This window comes from Lissotriton helveticus, chromosome 8 (genome assembly GCF_964261635.1).
Source record: "Lissotriton helveticus chromosome 8, aLisHel1.1, whole genome shotgun sequence".
Classification (NCBI taxonomy): Eukaryota; Metazoa; Chordata; class Amphibia; order Caudata; family Salamandridae; genus Lissotriton; species Lissotriton helveticus.
Genome location: NC_136069.1, coordinates 4,008,257 through 4,025,274, shown reverse-complemented (window position 1 = coordinate 4,025,274; position 17,018 = coordinate 4,008,257). Strand labels below are relative to the sequence as shown.

The 17,018-nt window shown below is 54.8% G+C and overlaps 1 protein-coding gene across 1 annotated transcript in view; it reads left to right on the top strand.

The window, feature by feature from the left end:
- Positions 1-17,018, top strand: part of VTCN1 (V-set domain containing T cell activation inhibitor 1) — a 167,934-nt gene that overhangs the window by 133,425 nt on the left and 17,491 nt on the right. The gene's annotated exons all lie outside the window — the stretch shown is intronic.

The window sequence follows — 17,018 nt, the reverse complement described above, 5'->3', positions numbered from 1 at the left end:
TAGATGGTGGTAGGTTCTGCCGCTTGAGGTGGGTGGATGAACAGACTCTGCCCATGGGGTACGCATTGGTAGATGGTCGTAGGTTCTGCCGCTTGAGTTGGGTGGGTCACAACAGACACTGCCCCTGGGTACGCATTGGTAGATGGTCGTAGGTTCCGCCGCTTGAGTTGGGTGGGTCACAACAGACACTGCCCCTGGGGTACGCATTGGTAGATGGTCGTAGGTTCTGCCGCTTGAGGTGGGTGGATGAACAGACTCTGCCCATGGGGTACGCATTGGTAGATGGTCGTAGGTTCTGCCACTTGAGTTGGGTGGGACACAACAGATACTGCCCATGGGGTATGCATTGGTAGATGGTCGTAGGTTCTGCGGCTTGAGTTGGGTGGATGACAACAGACACTGCCCATGGGATACGCATTGGTAGATGGTCGTAGGTTCTGCCACTTGAGTTGGGTGGATGACAGCAGACACTGCCCATGGGGTACGCATTAGTAGATGGTGGTAGGTTCTGCCGCTTGAGTTGGGTGGATGACAACAGACACTGCCCATGGGTACGCATTGGTAGATGGTGGTAGGTTCTGCCGCTTGAGTTGGGTGGATGACAACAGACACTGCCCATGGGGTACGCATTGGTAGATGGTCGTAGGTTCTGCCGCTTGAGTTGGGTGGGGGACAACAGACACTGCCCATGGGGTACGCATTGGTAGATGGTCGTAGGTTCTGCCGCTTGAGTTGGGTGGATGACAACTTACACTGCCCCTGGGTACGCATTGGTAGATGGTCGTAGGTTCTGCCGCTTGAGTTGGGTGGGGGACAACAGACACTGCCCCTGGGTACGCATTGGTAGATGGTGGTAGGTTCCGCCGCTTGAGTTGGGTGGATGAACAGACACTGCCCATGGGGTACACATTGGTAGATGGTCGTAGGTTCTGCCGCTTGAGTTGGGTGGGGGACAGCAGACACTGCCCATGGGTACGCATTGGTAGATGGTGGTAGGTTCTGCCGCTTGAGTTGGGAAGATGACAACAGACACTGCACATGGGGTACGCATTGGTAGATGGTCGTAGGTTCTGCCGCTTGAGTTGTGTGGGTGACAGCAGACACTGTCCATGGGGTACACATTGGTAGATGGTGGTAGGTTCCGCCGCTTGAGTTGGGTGGATGAACAGACACTGCCCATGGGGTACGCATTGGTAGATGGTCGTAGGTTCTGCCGCTTGAGTTGGGTGGGGGACAGCAGACACTGCCCATGGGTACGCATTGGTAGATGGTGGTAGGTTCCGCTGCTTGAGTTGGGTGGGGGACAGCAGACACTGCCCCTGGGTACGCATTGGTAGATGGTGGTAGGTTCTGCCGCTTGAGTTGGGTGGATGAACAGACACTGCCCATGGGGTACGCATTGGTAGATGGTCGTAGGTTCTGCCGCTTGAGTTGTGTGGGGGACAGCAGACACTGCCCCTGGGTACGCATTGGTAGATGGTCGTAGGTTCTGCCGCTTGAGTTGGGTGGATGACCAGACACTGCCTATGGGGTACGCATTGGTAGATGGTCGTAGGTTCTGCCGCTTGAGCTGGGTGGATGAACAGACACTGCCTATGGGGTACGCATTGGTAGATGGTCGTAGGTTCTGCCGCTTGAGCTGGGTGGATGAACAGACACTGCCCATGGGGTACGCATTGGTAGATGGTCGTAGGTTCTGCCGCTTGAGTTGGGTGGATGTCAACAGACACTGCCCATGGGGTACGCATTGGTAGATGGTCGTAGGTTCTGCCTCTTGAGTTGAGTGGATGACAACAGACACTGCCCCTGGGTACGCATTGGTAGATGGTCGTAGGTTCTGCCGCTTGAGTTGGATGGATGACAGCAGACACTGCCCATGGGGAACGCATTGGTAGATGGTGGTAGGTTCTGCCTCTTGAGTTGAGTGAATGACAACAGACACTGCACATGGGGTACGCATTGGTAGATGGTGGTAGGTTCTGCCTCTTGAGTTGAGTGGATGACAACAGACACTGCACATGGGGTACGCATTGGTAGATGGTGGTAGGTTCTGCCTCTTGAGTTGAGTGGATGACAACAGACACTGCCCATGGGGAACGCATTGGTAGATGGTGGTAGGTTCTGCCTCTTGAGTTGAGTGGATGACAACAGACACTGCACATGGGGTACGCATTGGTAGATGGTCGTAGGTTCTGCCTCTTGAGTTGGGTGGATGACAACAGACACTGCCACTGGGTACGCATTGGTAGATGGTTGTAGGTTCTGCCGCTTGAGTTGGGTGGATGACAGCAGACACTGCCCATGGGATACGCATTGGTAGATGGTGGTAGGTTGTGCCTCTTGAGTTGGGTGGATGACAACAGACACTGCCCCTGGGTACGCATTGGTAGATGGTCGTAGGTTCTGCCGCTTGAGTTGGGTGGATGACAGCAGACACTGCCCATGGGATACGCATTGGTAGATGGTGGTAGGTTCTGCCTCTTGAGTTGGGTGGATGACAACAGACACTGCCCCTGGGTACGCATTGGTAGATGGTTGTAGGTTCTGCCGCTTGAGTTGGGTGGATGACAACAGACACTGCCCATGGGGAACGCATTGGTAGATGGTCGTAGGTTCTGCCGCTTGAGTTGGGTGGATGACAGCAGACACTGCCCATGGGATACGCATTGGTAGATGGTGGTAGGTTCCGCCGCTTGAGTTGGGTGGATGAACAGACACTGCCCATGGGGTACGCATTGGTAGATGGTCGTAGGTTCTGCCGCTTGAGTTGGGTGGGGGACAGCAGACACTGCCCCTGGGTACGCATTGTAGATGGTGGTAGGTTCCGCCGCTTGAGTTGGGTGGGGAACAGCAGACACTGCCCCTGGGTACGCATTGGTAGATGGTGGTAGGTTCTGCCGCTTTAGTTGGGTGGATGAACAGACACTGCCCATGGGGTACGCATTGGTAGATGGTCGTAGGTTCTGCCTCTTGAGTTGGGTGGATGACAACAGACACTGCCCCAGGGTACGCATTGGTAGATGGTCGTAGGTTCTGCCGCTTGAGTTGGGTGGATGACAGCAGACACTGCCCATGGGATACGCATTGGTAGATGGTGGTAGGTTGTCCCTCTTGAGTTGGGTGGATGACAACAGGCACTGCCCATGGGGTACGCATTGGTAGATGGTGGTAGGTTGTCCCTCTTGAGTTGGGTGGATGACAACAGGCACTGCCCATGGGGTACGCATTGGTAGATGGTCGTAGGTTCCGCCGCTTGAGTTGGGTGGATGACAACAGACACTGCCCATGGGGTACGCATTGGTAGATGGTCGTAGGTTCTGCCGCTTGAGTTGGGTGGATGACAGCAGACACTGCCCATGGGATACGTATTGGTAGATGGTGGTAGGTTCTGCCGCTTGAGTTGGGTGGATGACAACAGACACTGCCCATGGGGTACGCATTGGTAGATGGTGGTAGGTTCCACCGCTTGAGTTGGGTGGATGACAACAGACACTGCCCATGGGGTACGCATTGGTAGATGGTGGTAGGTTCCGCCGCTTGAGTTGGGTGGGGGACAGCAGACACTGCCCCTGGGTACGCATTGGTAGATGGTGGTAGGTTCTGCCGCTTTAGTTGGGTGGATGACAACAGACACTGCCCATGGGATACGCATTGGTAGATGGTGGTAGGTTCCGCCGCTTGAGTTGGGTGGATGAACAGACACTGCCCATGGGGTACGCATTGGTAGATGGTCGTAGGTTCTGCCTCTTGAGTTGGGTGGATGACAACAGACACTGCCCCTGGGTACGCATTGGTAGATGGTGGTAGGTTCCGCCGCTTGAGTTGGGTGGGGGACAGCAGACACTGCCCCTGGGTACGCATTGGTAGATGGTCGTAGGTTCTGCCGCTTGAGTTGGGTGGATGACAGCAGACACTGCCCATGGGATACGCATTGGTAGATGGTCGTAGGTTCTGCCGCTTGAGTTGGATGGATGACAGCAGACACTGCCCATGGGGAACGCATTGGTAGATGGTGGTAGGTTCTGCCTCTTGAGTTGAGTGGATGACAACAGACACAGCACATGGGGTATGCATTGGTAGATGGTGGTAGGTTCTGCCTCTTGAGTTGAGTGGATGACAACAGACACTGCACATGGGGTACGCATTGGTAGATGGTGGTAGGTTCTGCCTCTTGAGTTGAGTGGATGACAACAGACACTGCCCATGGGGAACGCATTGGTAGATGGTGGTAGGTTCTGCCTCTTGAGTTGAGTGGATGACAACAGACACTGCACATGGGGTACGCATTGGTAGATGGTCGTAGGTTCTGCCTCTTGAGTTGGGTGGATGACAACAGACACTGCCCCTGGGTACGCATTGGTAGATGGTTGTAGGTTCTGCCGCTTGAGTTGGGTGGATGACAGCAGACACTGCCCATGGGATACGCATTGGTAGATGGTGGTAGGTTGTGCCTCTTGAGTTGGGTGGATGACAACAGACACTGCCCCTGGGTACGCATTGGTAGATGGTCGTAGGTTCTGCCGCTTGAGTTGGGTGGATGACAGCAGACACTGCCCATGGGATACGCATTGGTAGATGGTGGTAGGTTCTGCCTCTTGAGTTGGGTGGATGACAACAGACACTGCCCCTGGGTACGCATTGGTAGATGGTTGTAGGTTCTGCCGCTTGAGTTGGGTGGATGAACAGACACTGCCCATGGGGTACGCATTGGTAGATGGTCGTAGGTTCTGCCGCTTGAGTTGGGTGGGGGACAGCAGACACTGCCCCTGGGTACGCATTGGTAGATGGTGGTAGGTTCCGCCGCTTGAGTTGGGTGGGGGACAGCAGACACTGCCCCTGGGTACGCATTGGTAGATGGTGGTAGGTTCTGCCGCTTTAGTTGGGTGGATGACAACAGACACTGCCCATGGGATACGCATTGTTAGATGGTGGTAGGTTCCGCCGCTTGAGTTGGGTGGATGAACAGACACTGCCCATGGGGTACGAATTGGTAGATGGTCGTAGGTTCTGCCTCTTGAGTTGGGTGGATGACAACAGACACTGCCCCAGGGTACGCATTGGTAGATGGTCGTAGGTTCTGCCGCTTGAGTTGGGTGGATGACAGCAGACACTGCCCATGGGATACGCATTGGTAGATGGTGGTAGGTTGTCCCTCTTGAGTTGGGTGGATGACAACAGGCACTGCCCATGGGGTACGCATTGGTAGATGGTCGTAGGTTCCGCCGCTTGAGTTGGGTGGATGACAACAGACACTGCCCATGGGGTACGCATTGGTAGATGGTCGTAGGTTCTGCCGCTTGAGTTGGGTGGATGACAGCAGACACTGCCCATGGGATACGTATTGGTAGATGGTAGTAGGTTCTGCCGCTTGAGTTGGGTGGATGACAACAGACACTGCACATGGGGTACGCATTGGTAGATGGTGGTAGGTTCCGCCGCTTGAGTTGGGTGGATGACAACAGACACTGCCCATGGGGTACGCATTGGTAGATGGTGGTAGGTTCCGCCGCTTGAGTTGGGTGGGGGACAGCAGACACTGCCCCTGGGTACGCATTGGTAGATGGTGGTAGGTTCTGCCGCTTTAGTTGGGTGGATGACAACAGACACTGCCCATGGGATACGCATTGGTAGATGGTGGTAGGTTCCGCCGCTTGAGTTGGGTGGATGAACAGACACTGCCCATGGGGTACGCATTGGTAGATGGTGGTAGGTTCTGCCTCTTGAGTTGGGTGGATGACAACAGACACTGCCCCTGGGTACGCATTGGTAGATGGTGGTAGGTTCCGCCGCTTGAGTTGGGTGGGGGACAGCAGACACTGCCCCTGGGTACGCATTGGTAGATGGTCGTAGGTTCTGCCGCTTGAGTTGGGTGGATGACAGCAGACACTGCCCATGGGATACGCATTGGTAGATGGTGGTAGGTTCTGCCGCTTGAGTTGGGTGGGTGACAGCAGACACTGCCCATGGGGTACGCATTGGTAGATGGTCGAAAGGTTCCGCCGCTTGAGTTGGGTGGATGACAGCAGACACTGCCCATGGGATACGCATTGGTAGATGGTGGTAGGTTCTGCCGCTTGAGGTGGGTGGATGAACAGACTCTGCCCATGCGGTACGCATTGGTAGATGGTCGTAGGTTCTGCCACTTGAGTTGGGTGAATGACAACAGACACTGCACATGGGGTATGCATTGGTAGATGGTCGTAGGTTCTGCCGCTTGAGTTGGGTGGAAGACAACAGACACTGCCCATGGGGTACGCATTGGTAGATGGTCGTAGGTTCTGCCTCTTGAGTTGGGTGGATGACAACAGACACTGCCCCTGGGTACGCATTGGTAGATGGTGGTAGGTTCTGCCGCTTGAGTTGGGTGGATGACAACAGACACTGCCCATGGGTACGCATTGGTAGATGGTGGTAGGTTCTGCCGCTTGAGTTGGGTGGATGACAACAGACACTGCCCATGGGATACGCATTGGTAGATGGTCGTAGGTTCTGCCGCTTGAGTTGGATGGATGACAGCAGACACTGCCCATGGGGAACGCATTGGTAGATGGTGGTAGGTTCTGCCTCTTGAGTTGAGTGGATGACAACAGACACAGCACATGGGGTACGCATTGGTAGATGGTGGTAGGTTCTGCCTCTTGAGTTGAGTGGATGACAACAGACACTGCACATGGGGTACGCATTGGTAGATGGTGGTAGGTTCTGCCTCTTGAGTTGAGTGGATGACAACAGACACTGCCCATGGGGAACGCATTGGTAGATGGTGGTAGGTTCTGCCTCTTGAGTTGAGTGGATGACAACAGACACTGCACATGGGGTACGCATTGGTAGATGGTCGTAGGTTCTGCCTCTTGAGTTGGGTGGATGACAACAGACACTGCCCCTGGGTACGCATTGGTAGATGGTTGTAGGTTCTGCCGCTTGAGTTGGGTGGATGACAGCAGACACTGCCCATGGGATACGCATTGGTAGATGGTGGTAGGTTGTGCCTCTTGAGTTGGGTGGATGACAACAGACACTGCCCCTGGGTACGCATTGGTAGATGGTCGTAGGTTCTGCCGCTTGAGTTGGGTGGATGACAGCAGACACTGCCCATGGGATACGCATTGGTAGATGGTGGTAGGTTCTGCCTCTTGAGTTGGGTGGATGACAACAGACACTGCCCCTGGGTACGCATTGGTAGATGGTTGTAGGTTCTGCCGCTTGAGTTGGGTGGATGAACAGACACTGCCCATGGGGTACGCATTGGTAGATAGTCGTAGGTTCTGCCGCTTGAGTTGGGTGGGGGACAGCAGACACTGCCCCTGGGTACGCATTGGTAGATGGTGGTAGGTTCCGCCGCTTGAGTTGGGTGGGGGACAGCAGACACTGCCCCTGGGTACGCATTGGTAGATGGTCGTAGGTTCTGCCGCTTTAGTTGGGTGGATGACAACAGACACTGCCCATGGGATACGCATTGTTAGATGGTGGTAGGTTCCGCCGCTTGAGTTGGGTGGATGAACAGACACTGCCCATGGGGTACGAATTGGTAGATGGTCGTAGGTTCTGCCTCTTGAGTTGGGTGGATGACAACAGACACTGCCCCAGGGTACGCATTGGTAGATGGTCGTAGGTTCTGCCGCTTGAGTTGGGTGGATGACAGCAGACACTGCCCATGGGATACGCATTGGTAGATGGTGGTAGGTTGTCCCTCTTGAGTTGGGTGGATGACAACAGGCACTGCCCATGGGGTACGCATTGGTAGATGGTCGTAGGTTCCGCCGCTTGAGTTGGGTGGATGACAACAGACACTGCCCATGGGGTACGCATTGGTAGATGGTCGTAGGTTCTGCCGCTTGAGTTGGGTGGATGACAGCAGACACTGCCCATGGGATACGTATTGGTAGATGGTAGTAGGTTCTGCCGCTTGAGTTGGGTGGATGACAACAGACACTGCACATGGGGTACGCATTGGTAGATGGTGGTAGGTTCCGCCGCTTGAGTTGGGTGGATGACAACAGACACTGCCCATGGGGTACGCATTGGTAGATGGTGGTAGGTTCCGCCGCTTGAGTTGGGTGGGGGACAGCAGACACTGCCCCTGGGTACGCATTGGTAGATGGTGGTAGGTTCTGCCGCTTTAGTTGGGTGGATGACAACAGACACTGCCCATGGGGTACGCATTGGTAGATGGTCGTAGGTTCTGCCTCTTGAGTTGGGTGGATGACAACAGACACTGCCCCTGGGTACGCATTGGTAGATGGTGGTAGGTTCCGCCGCTTGAGTTGGGTGGGGGACAGCAGACACTGCCCCTGGGTACGCATTGGTAGATGGTCGTAGGTTCTGCCGCTTGAGTTGGGTGGATGACAGCAGACACTGCCCATGGGATACGCATTGGTAGATGGTGGTAGGTTCTGCCGCTTGAGTTGGGTGGGTGACAGCAGACACTGCCCATGGGGTACGCATTGGTAGATGGTCGAAAGGTTCCGCCGCTTGAGTTGGGTGGATGACAGCAGACACTGCCCATGGGATACGCATTGGTAGATGGTGGTAGGTTCTGCCGCTTGAGGTGGGTGGATGAACAGACTCTGCCCATGCGGTACGCATTGGTAGATGGTCGTAGGTTCTGCCACTTGAGTTGGGTGAATGACAACAGACACTGCACATGGGGTATGCATTGGTAGATGGTCGTAGGTTCTGCCGCTTGAGTTGGGTGGAAGACAACAGACACTGCCCATGGGGTACGCATTGGTAGATGGTCGTAGGTTCTGCCTCTTGAGTTGGGTGGATGACAACAGACACTGCCCCTGGGTACGCATTGGTAGATGGTGGTAGGTTCTGCCGCTTGAGTTGGGTGGATGACAACAGACACTGCCCATGGGTACGCATTGGTAGATGGTGGTAGGTTCTGCCGCTTGAGTTGGGTGGATGACAACAGACACTGCCCATGGGGTACGCATTGGTAGATGGTCGTAGGTTCTGCCGCTTGAGGTGGGTGGGGGACAACAGACACTGCCCATGGGGTACGCATTGGTAGATGGTCGTAGGTTCTGCTGCTTGAGTTGGGTGGATGACAACAGACACTGCCCCTGGGTACGCATTGGTAGATGGTCGTAGGTTCTGCCGCTTGAGTTGGGTGGATGACAACAGACACTGCCCCTGGGTACGCATTGGTAGATGGTCGTAGGTTCTGCCGCTTGAGTTGGGTGGGGGACAACAGACACTGCCCCTGGGTACGCATTGGTAGATGGTGGTAGGTTCTGCCGCTTGAGTTGGGTGGATGACAGCAGACACTGCCCATGGGATACGCATTGGTAGATGGTGGTAGGTTCTGCCGCCTGAGTTGTGTGGGTGACAGCAGACACTGTCCATGGGGTACGCATTGGTAGATGGTGGTAGGTTCCGCCGCTTGAGTTGGGTGGATGAACAGACACTGCCCATGGGGTACGCATTGGTAGATGGTCGTAGGTTCTGCCGCTTGAGTTGGGTGGGGGACAGCAGACACTGCCCATGGGTACGCATTGGTAGATGGTGGTAGGTTCTGCCGCTTGAGTTGGGAAGATGACAACAGACACTGCACATGGGGTACGCATTGGTAGATGGTCGTAGGTTCTGCCGCTTGAGTTGTGTGGGTGACAGCAGACACTGCCCATGGGTACGCATTGGTAGATGGTGGTAGGTTCCGCTGCTTGAGTTGGGTGGGGGACAGCAGACACTGCCCCTGGGTACGCATTGGTAGATGGTGGTAGGTTCCGCCGCTTGAGTTGGGTGGATGAACAGACACTGCCCATGGGGTACGCATTGGTAGATGGTCGTAGGTTCTGCCGCTTGAGTTGTGTGGGGGACAGCAGACACTGCCCCTGGGTACGCATTGGTAGATGGTCGTAGGTTCTGCCGCTTGAGTTGGGTGGATGACCAGACACTGCCTATGGGGTACGCATTGGTAGATGGTCGTAGGTTCTGCCGCTTGAGCTGGGTGGATGAACAGACACTGCCTATGGGGTACGCATTGCTAGATGGTCGTAGGTTCTGCCGCTTGAGTTGGGTGGATGTCAACAGACACTGCCCATGGGGTACGCATTGGTAGATGGTCGTAGGTTCTGCCTCTTGAGTTGAGTGGATGACAACAGACACTGCACATGGGGAATGCATTGGTAGATGGTGGTAGGTTCTGCCTCTTGAGTTGAGTGGATGACAACAGACACTGCACATGGGGTACGCATTGGTAGATGGTCGTAGGTTCTGCCTCTTGAGTTGGGTGAATGACAACAGACACTGCCCCTGGGTACGCATTGGTAGATGGTCGTAGGTTCTGCCGCTTGAATTGGATGGATGACAGCAGACACTGCCCATGGGGAACGCATTGGTAGATGGTGGTAGGTTCTGCCTCTTGAGTTGAGTGGATGACAACAGACACTGCACATGGGGTACGCATTGGTAGTTGGTGGTAGGTTCTGCCTCTTGAGTTGAGTGGATGACAACAGACACTGCACATGGGGTACGCATTGGTAGATGGTGGTAGGTTCTGCCTCTTGAGTTGAGTGGATGACAACAGACACTGCCCATGGGGAACGCATTGGTAGATGGTGGTAGGTTCTGCCTCTTGAGTTGAGTGGATGACAACAGACACTGCACATGGGGTACGCATTGGTAGATGGTCGTAGGTTCGGCCTCTTGAGTTGGGTGGATGACAACAGACACTGCCCCTGGGTACGCATTGGTAGATGGTTGTAGGTTCTGCCGCTTGAGTTGGGTGGATGACAGCAGACAATGCCCATGGGATACGCATTGGTAGATGGTGGTAGGTTGTGCCTCTTGAGTTGGGTGGATGACAACAGACACTGCCCCTGGGTACGCATTGGTAGATGGTCGTAGGTTCTGCCGCTTGAGTTGGGTGGATGACAGCAGACACTGCCCATGGGATACGCATTGGTAGATGGTGGTAGGTTCTGCCTCTTGAGTTGGGTGGATGACAACAGACACTGCCCCTGGGTACGCATTGGTAGATGGTTGTAGGTTCTGCCGCTTGAGTTGGGTGGATGACAACAGACACTGCCCATGGGGAACGCATTGGTAGATGGTCGTAGGTTCTGCCGCTTGAGTTGGGTGGATGACAGCAGACACTGCCCATGGGATACGCATTGGTAGATGGTGGTAGGTTCCGCCGCTTGAGTTGGGTGGATGAACAGACACTGCCCATGGGGTACGCATTGGTAGATGGTCGTAGGTTCTGCCGCTTGAGTTGGGTGGGGGACAGCAGACACTGCCCCTGGGTACGCATTGGTAGATGGTGGTAGGTTCCGCCGCTTGAGTTGGGTGGGGGACAGCAGACACTGCCCCTGGGTACGCATTGGTAGATGGTGGTAGGTTCTGCCGCTTTAGTTGGGTGGATGACAACAGACACTGCCCATGGGATACGCATTGGTAGATGGTGGTAGGTTCCGCCGCTTGAGTTGGGTGGATGAACAGACACTGCCCATGGGGTACGCATTGGTAGATGGTCGTAGGTTCTGCCTCTTGAGTTGGGTGGATGACAACAGACACTGCCCCAGGGTACGCATTGGTAGATGGTCGTAGGTTCTGCCGCTTGAGTTGGGTGGATGACAGCAGACACTGCCCATGGGATACGCATTGGTAGATGGTGGTAGGTTGTGCCTCTTGAGTTGTGTGGATGACAACAGGGACTGCCCATGGGGTACGCATTGGTAGATGGTCGTAGGTTCCGCCGCTTGAGTTGGGTGGATGACAACAGACACTGCCCATGGGATACGCATTGGTAGATGGTCGTAGGTTCTGCCGCTTGAGTTGGGTGGATGACAGCAGACACTGCCCATGGGATACGCATTGGTAGATGGTGGTAGGTTCTGCCGCTTGAGTTGGGTGGATGACAACAGACACTGCACATGGGGTACGCATTGGTAGATGGTGGTAGGTTCCGCCGCTTGAGTTGGGTGGATGACAACAGACACTGCCCATGGGGTACGCATTGGTAGATGGTGGTAGGTTCCGCCGCTTGAGTTGGGTGGGGGACAGCAGACACTGCCCCTGGGTACGCATTGGTAGATGGTGGTAGGTTCTGCCGCTTTAGTTGGGTGGATGACAACAGACACTGCCCATGGGATACGCATTGGTAGATGGTGGTAGGTTCCGCCGCTTGAGTTGGGTGGATGAACAGACACTGCCCATGGGGTACGCATTGGTAGATGGTCGTAGGTTCTGCCTCTTGAGTTGGGTGGATGACAACAGACACTGCCCCTGGGTACGCATTGGTAGATGGTGGTAGGTTCCGCCGCTTGAGTTGGGTGGGGGACAGCAGACACTGCCCTTGGGTACGCATTGGTAGATGGTCGTAGGTTCTGCCGCTTGAGTTGGGTGGATGACAGCAGACACTGCCCATGGGATACGCATTGGTAGATGGTGGTAGGTTCTGCCGCTTGAGTTGGGTGGGTGACAGCAGACACTGCCCATGGGGTACGCATTGGTAGATGGTCGTAGGTTCCGCCGCTTGAGTTGGGTGGATGACAGCAGACACTGCCCATGGGATACGCATTGGTAGATGGTGGTAGGTTCTGCCGCTTGAGTTGGGTGGATGACAACAGACACTGCACATGGGGTACGCATTGGTAGATGGTGGTAGGTTCCGCCGCTTGAGTTGGGTGGATGACAACAGACACTGCACATGGGGTACGCATTGGTAGATGGTCGTAGGTTCTGCCGCTTGAGTTGGGTGGAAGACAACAGACACTGCCCATGGGGTACGCATTGGTAGATGGTCGTAGGTTCTGCCTCTTGAGTTGGGTGGATGACAACAGACACTGCCCCTGGGTACGCATTGGTAGATGGTCGTAGGTTCTGCCGCTTGAGTTGGGTGGGTGACAGCAGACACTGCCCATGGGGTACGCATTGGTAGATGGTCGTAGGTTCTGCCGCTTGAGTTGGGTGGGTGACAGCAGACACTGCCCATGGGATACGCATTGGTAGATGGTCGTAGGTTCTGCCGCTTGAGTTGGGTGGATGACAACAGACACTGCACATGGGGTACGCATTGGTAGATGGTCGTAGGTTCTGCCTCTTGAGTTGAGTGGATGACAACAGACACTGCACATGGGGTACGCATTGGTAGATGGTGGTAGGTTCTGCCGCTTGAGTTGGGTGGGTGACAGCAGACACTGCCCATAGGGTACGCATTGGTAGATGGTCGTAGGTTCTGCCTCTTGTGTTGAGTGGAAGACAACAGACACTGCACATGGGGTACGCATTGGTAGATGGTCGTAGGTTCTGCCGCTTGAATTGGGTGGATGACAACAGGCACTGCCCATGGGGTACACATTGATAGATGGTCGTAGGTTCTGCCGCTTGAGTTGGGTGGATGACAACAGACACTGCCCATGGGGAACGCATTGGTAGAAGGTGGAAGGTTCTGCTGCCTGAGTTGGGTGGATGACAACAGACACTGCCCATGGGGAACGCATTGGTAGAAGGTGGAAGGTTCTGCGGCCTGAGTTGGGTGGATGACAACAGACACTGCCCATGGGGTACGCATTGGTAGATGGTCGTAGGGTCTGCGGCTTGAGCTGGGTGGATGAACAGATACTGCCCATGGGGTACGCATTGGTAGATGGTCGTAGGTTCTGCTGCTTGAGTTGGATGGGTGACAGCAGACACTGCCCATGGGGAACACATTGGTAGATGGTCGTAGGTTCTGCCGCTTAAGTTGGGTGGATGACAACAGACACTGCCCATTGGGTAGGCATTGGTAGATGGTCGTAGGTTCTGCCGCTTGAGTTGGGTGGATGACAACAGACACTGCCCATGGGGTACGCATTGGTAGATGGTTGTAGGTTCTGCCGCTTGAGGTGGGTAGATGACAACAGACACTGCACATGGGGTACACATTGGTAGATGGTGGTAGGTTCTGCCGCTTGAGTTGGGTGGATGACAACAGACACTGCCCATGGGGAACGCATTGGTAGATGGTCGTAGGTTCTGCCGCTTGAGTTGGGTGGGGGACAGCAGACACTGCCCATGGGGTACGCATTGGTAGATGGTCGTAGGTTCTGCCGCTTGAGTTGGGTGGGGGACAACAGACACTGCCCCTGGGTACGCATTGGTAGATGGTGGTAGGTTCTGCCGCTTGAGTTGGGTGGATGACAGCAGACACTGCCCATGGGATACGCATTGGTAGATGGTGGTAGGTTCTGCCGCCTGAGTTGTGTGGGTGACAGCAGACACTGTCCATGGGGTACGCATTGGTAGATGGTGGTAGGTTCCGCCGCTTGAGTTGGGTGGATGAACATACACTGCCCATGGGGTACGCATTGGTAGATGGTCGTAGGTTCTGCCGCTTGAGTTGGGTGGGGGACAGCAGACACTGCCCATGGGTACGCATTGGTAGATGGTGGTAGGTTCTGCCGCTTGAGTTGGGAAGATGACAACAGACACTGCACATGGGGTACGCATTGGTAGATGGTCGTAGGTTCTGCCGCTTGAGTTGTGTGGGTGACAGCAGACACTGTCCATGGGGTACACATTGGTAGATGGTGGTAGGTTCCGCCGCTTGACTTGGGTGGATGAACAGACACTGCCCATGGGGTACGCATTGGTAGATGGTCGTAGGTTCTGCCGCTTGAGTTGGGTGGGGGACAGCAGACACTGCCCCTGGGTACGCATTGGTAGATGGTGGTAGGTTCCGCCGCTTGAGTTGGGTGGATGAACAGACACTGCCCATGGGGTACGCATTGGTAGATGGTCGTAGGTTCTGCCGCTTGAGTTGTGTGGGGGACAGCAGACACTGCCCCTGGGTACGCATTGGTAGATGGTCGTAGGTTCTGCCGCTTGAGTTGGGTGGATGACCAGACACTGCCTATGTGGTACGCATTGGTAGATGGTCGTAGGTTCTGCCGCTTGAGCTGGGTGGATGAACAGACACTGTCCATGGGGTACACATTGGTAGATGGTGGTAGGTTCTGCCGCTTGAGCTGGGTGGATGAACAGACACTGCCCATGGGGTACGCATTGGTAGATGGTCGTAGGTTCTGCCTCTTGAGTTGAGTGGATGACAACAGACACTGCACATGGGGAATGCATTGGTAGATGGTGGTAGGTTCTGCCTCTTGAGTTGAGTGGATGACAACAGACACTGCACATGGGGTACGCATTGGTAGATGGTCGTAGGTTCTGCCTCTTGAGTTGGGTGGATGACAACAGACACTGCCCCTGGGTACGCATTGGTAGATGGTCGTAGGTTCTGCCGCTTGAGTTGGATGGATGACAGCAGACACTGCCCATGGGGAACGCATTGGTAGATGGTGGTAGGTTCTGCCTCTTGAGTTGAGTGGATGACAACAGACACTGCACATGGGGTACGCATTGGTAGATGGTGGTAGGTTCTGCCTCTTGAGTTGAGTGGATGACAACAGACACTGCACATGGGGTACACATTGGTAGATGGTGGTAGGTTCTGCCTCTTGAGTTGAGTGGATGACAACAGACACTGCCCATGGGGAACGCATTGGTAGATGGTGGTAGGTTCTGCCTCTTGAGTTGAGTGGATGACAACAGACACTGCACATGGGGTACGCATTGGTAGATGGTCGTAGGTTCTGCCTCTTGAGTTGGGTGGATGACAACAGACACTGCCCCTGGGTACGCATTGGTAGATGGTTGTAGGTTCTGCCGCTTGAGTTGGGTGGATGACAGCAGACACTGCCCATGGGGTACGCATTGGTAGATGGTCGTAGGTTCTGCCGCTTGAGTTGGGTGGATGACAACAGACACTGCACATGGGGAATGCATTGGTAGATGGTCGTAGGTTCTGCCGCTTGAGTTTGGTGGATGAACAGACACTGCACATGGGGTACGCATTAGTAGATGGTCGTAGGTTCTGCTGCTTGAGTTGGGTGGATGAGCAGATACTGCCCATGGGGTACGCATTGGTAGATGGTCGTAGGTTCTGCCGCTTGAGTTGGGTGGAAGACAACAGACACTGCCCATGGGGTACGCATTAGTAGATGGTCGTAGGTTCTGCCGCTTGAGTTGGGTGGAAGACAACAGACACTGCCCATGGGATACGCATTGGTAGATGGTCGTAGGTTCTGCCGCTTGAGTTGGGTGGATGAGCAGATACTGCCCATGGGGTACGCATTGGTAGATGGTGGTAGGTTCCTGCTGCTTGAGTTGGGTGGAAGACAACAGACACTGCCCATGGGGAACGCATTGGTAGATGGTCGTAGGTTCTGCCGCTTGAGTTTGGTGGATGAACAGACACTGCACATGGGGTACGCATTGGTAGATGGTCGTAGGTTCTGCCGCTTGAGTTGGGTGGAAGACAACAGACACTGCCCATGGGGTACGCATTGGTAGATGGACGTAGGTTCTGCCGCTTGAGGTGGGTGGAAGACAACAGACACTGCCCATGGGGTACGCATTGGTAGATGGTCGTAGGTTCTGCCGCTTGAGTTGGGTGGAAGACAACAGACACTGCCCATGGGGTAACCATTGGTAGATGGTCGTAGGTTCTGCCGCTTGAGTTGGGTGGGTGACAACAGACACTGCCCATTGGGTACGCATTGGTAGATGGTCGTAGGTTCTGCTGCTTGAGTTGGGTGGATGAGCAGATACTGCCCATGGGGTACGCATTGGTAGATGGTCGTAGGTTCTGCCGCTTGAGTTGGGTGGAAGACAACAGACACTGCCCATGGGGTACGCATTGGTAGATGGTCGTAGGTTCTGCAGCTTGAGTTGGGTGGAAGACAACAGACACTGCCCATGGGATACGCATTGGTAGATGGTCGTAGGTTCTGCCGCTTGAGTTGGGTGGATGAGCAGATACTGCCCATGGGGTACGCATTGGTAGATGGTGGTAGGTTCCTGCCGCTTGAGTTGGGTGGAAGACAACAGACACTGCCCATGGGGAACGCATTGGTAGATGGTGGTAGGTTCTGCCGCTTGAGTTGGGTGGATCACAAAAGTACCTGCCCATGGGGTACGCATTGGTAGATGGTCGTAGGTTCTGCCGCTTGAGTTGTCTAGGTAACAGA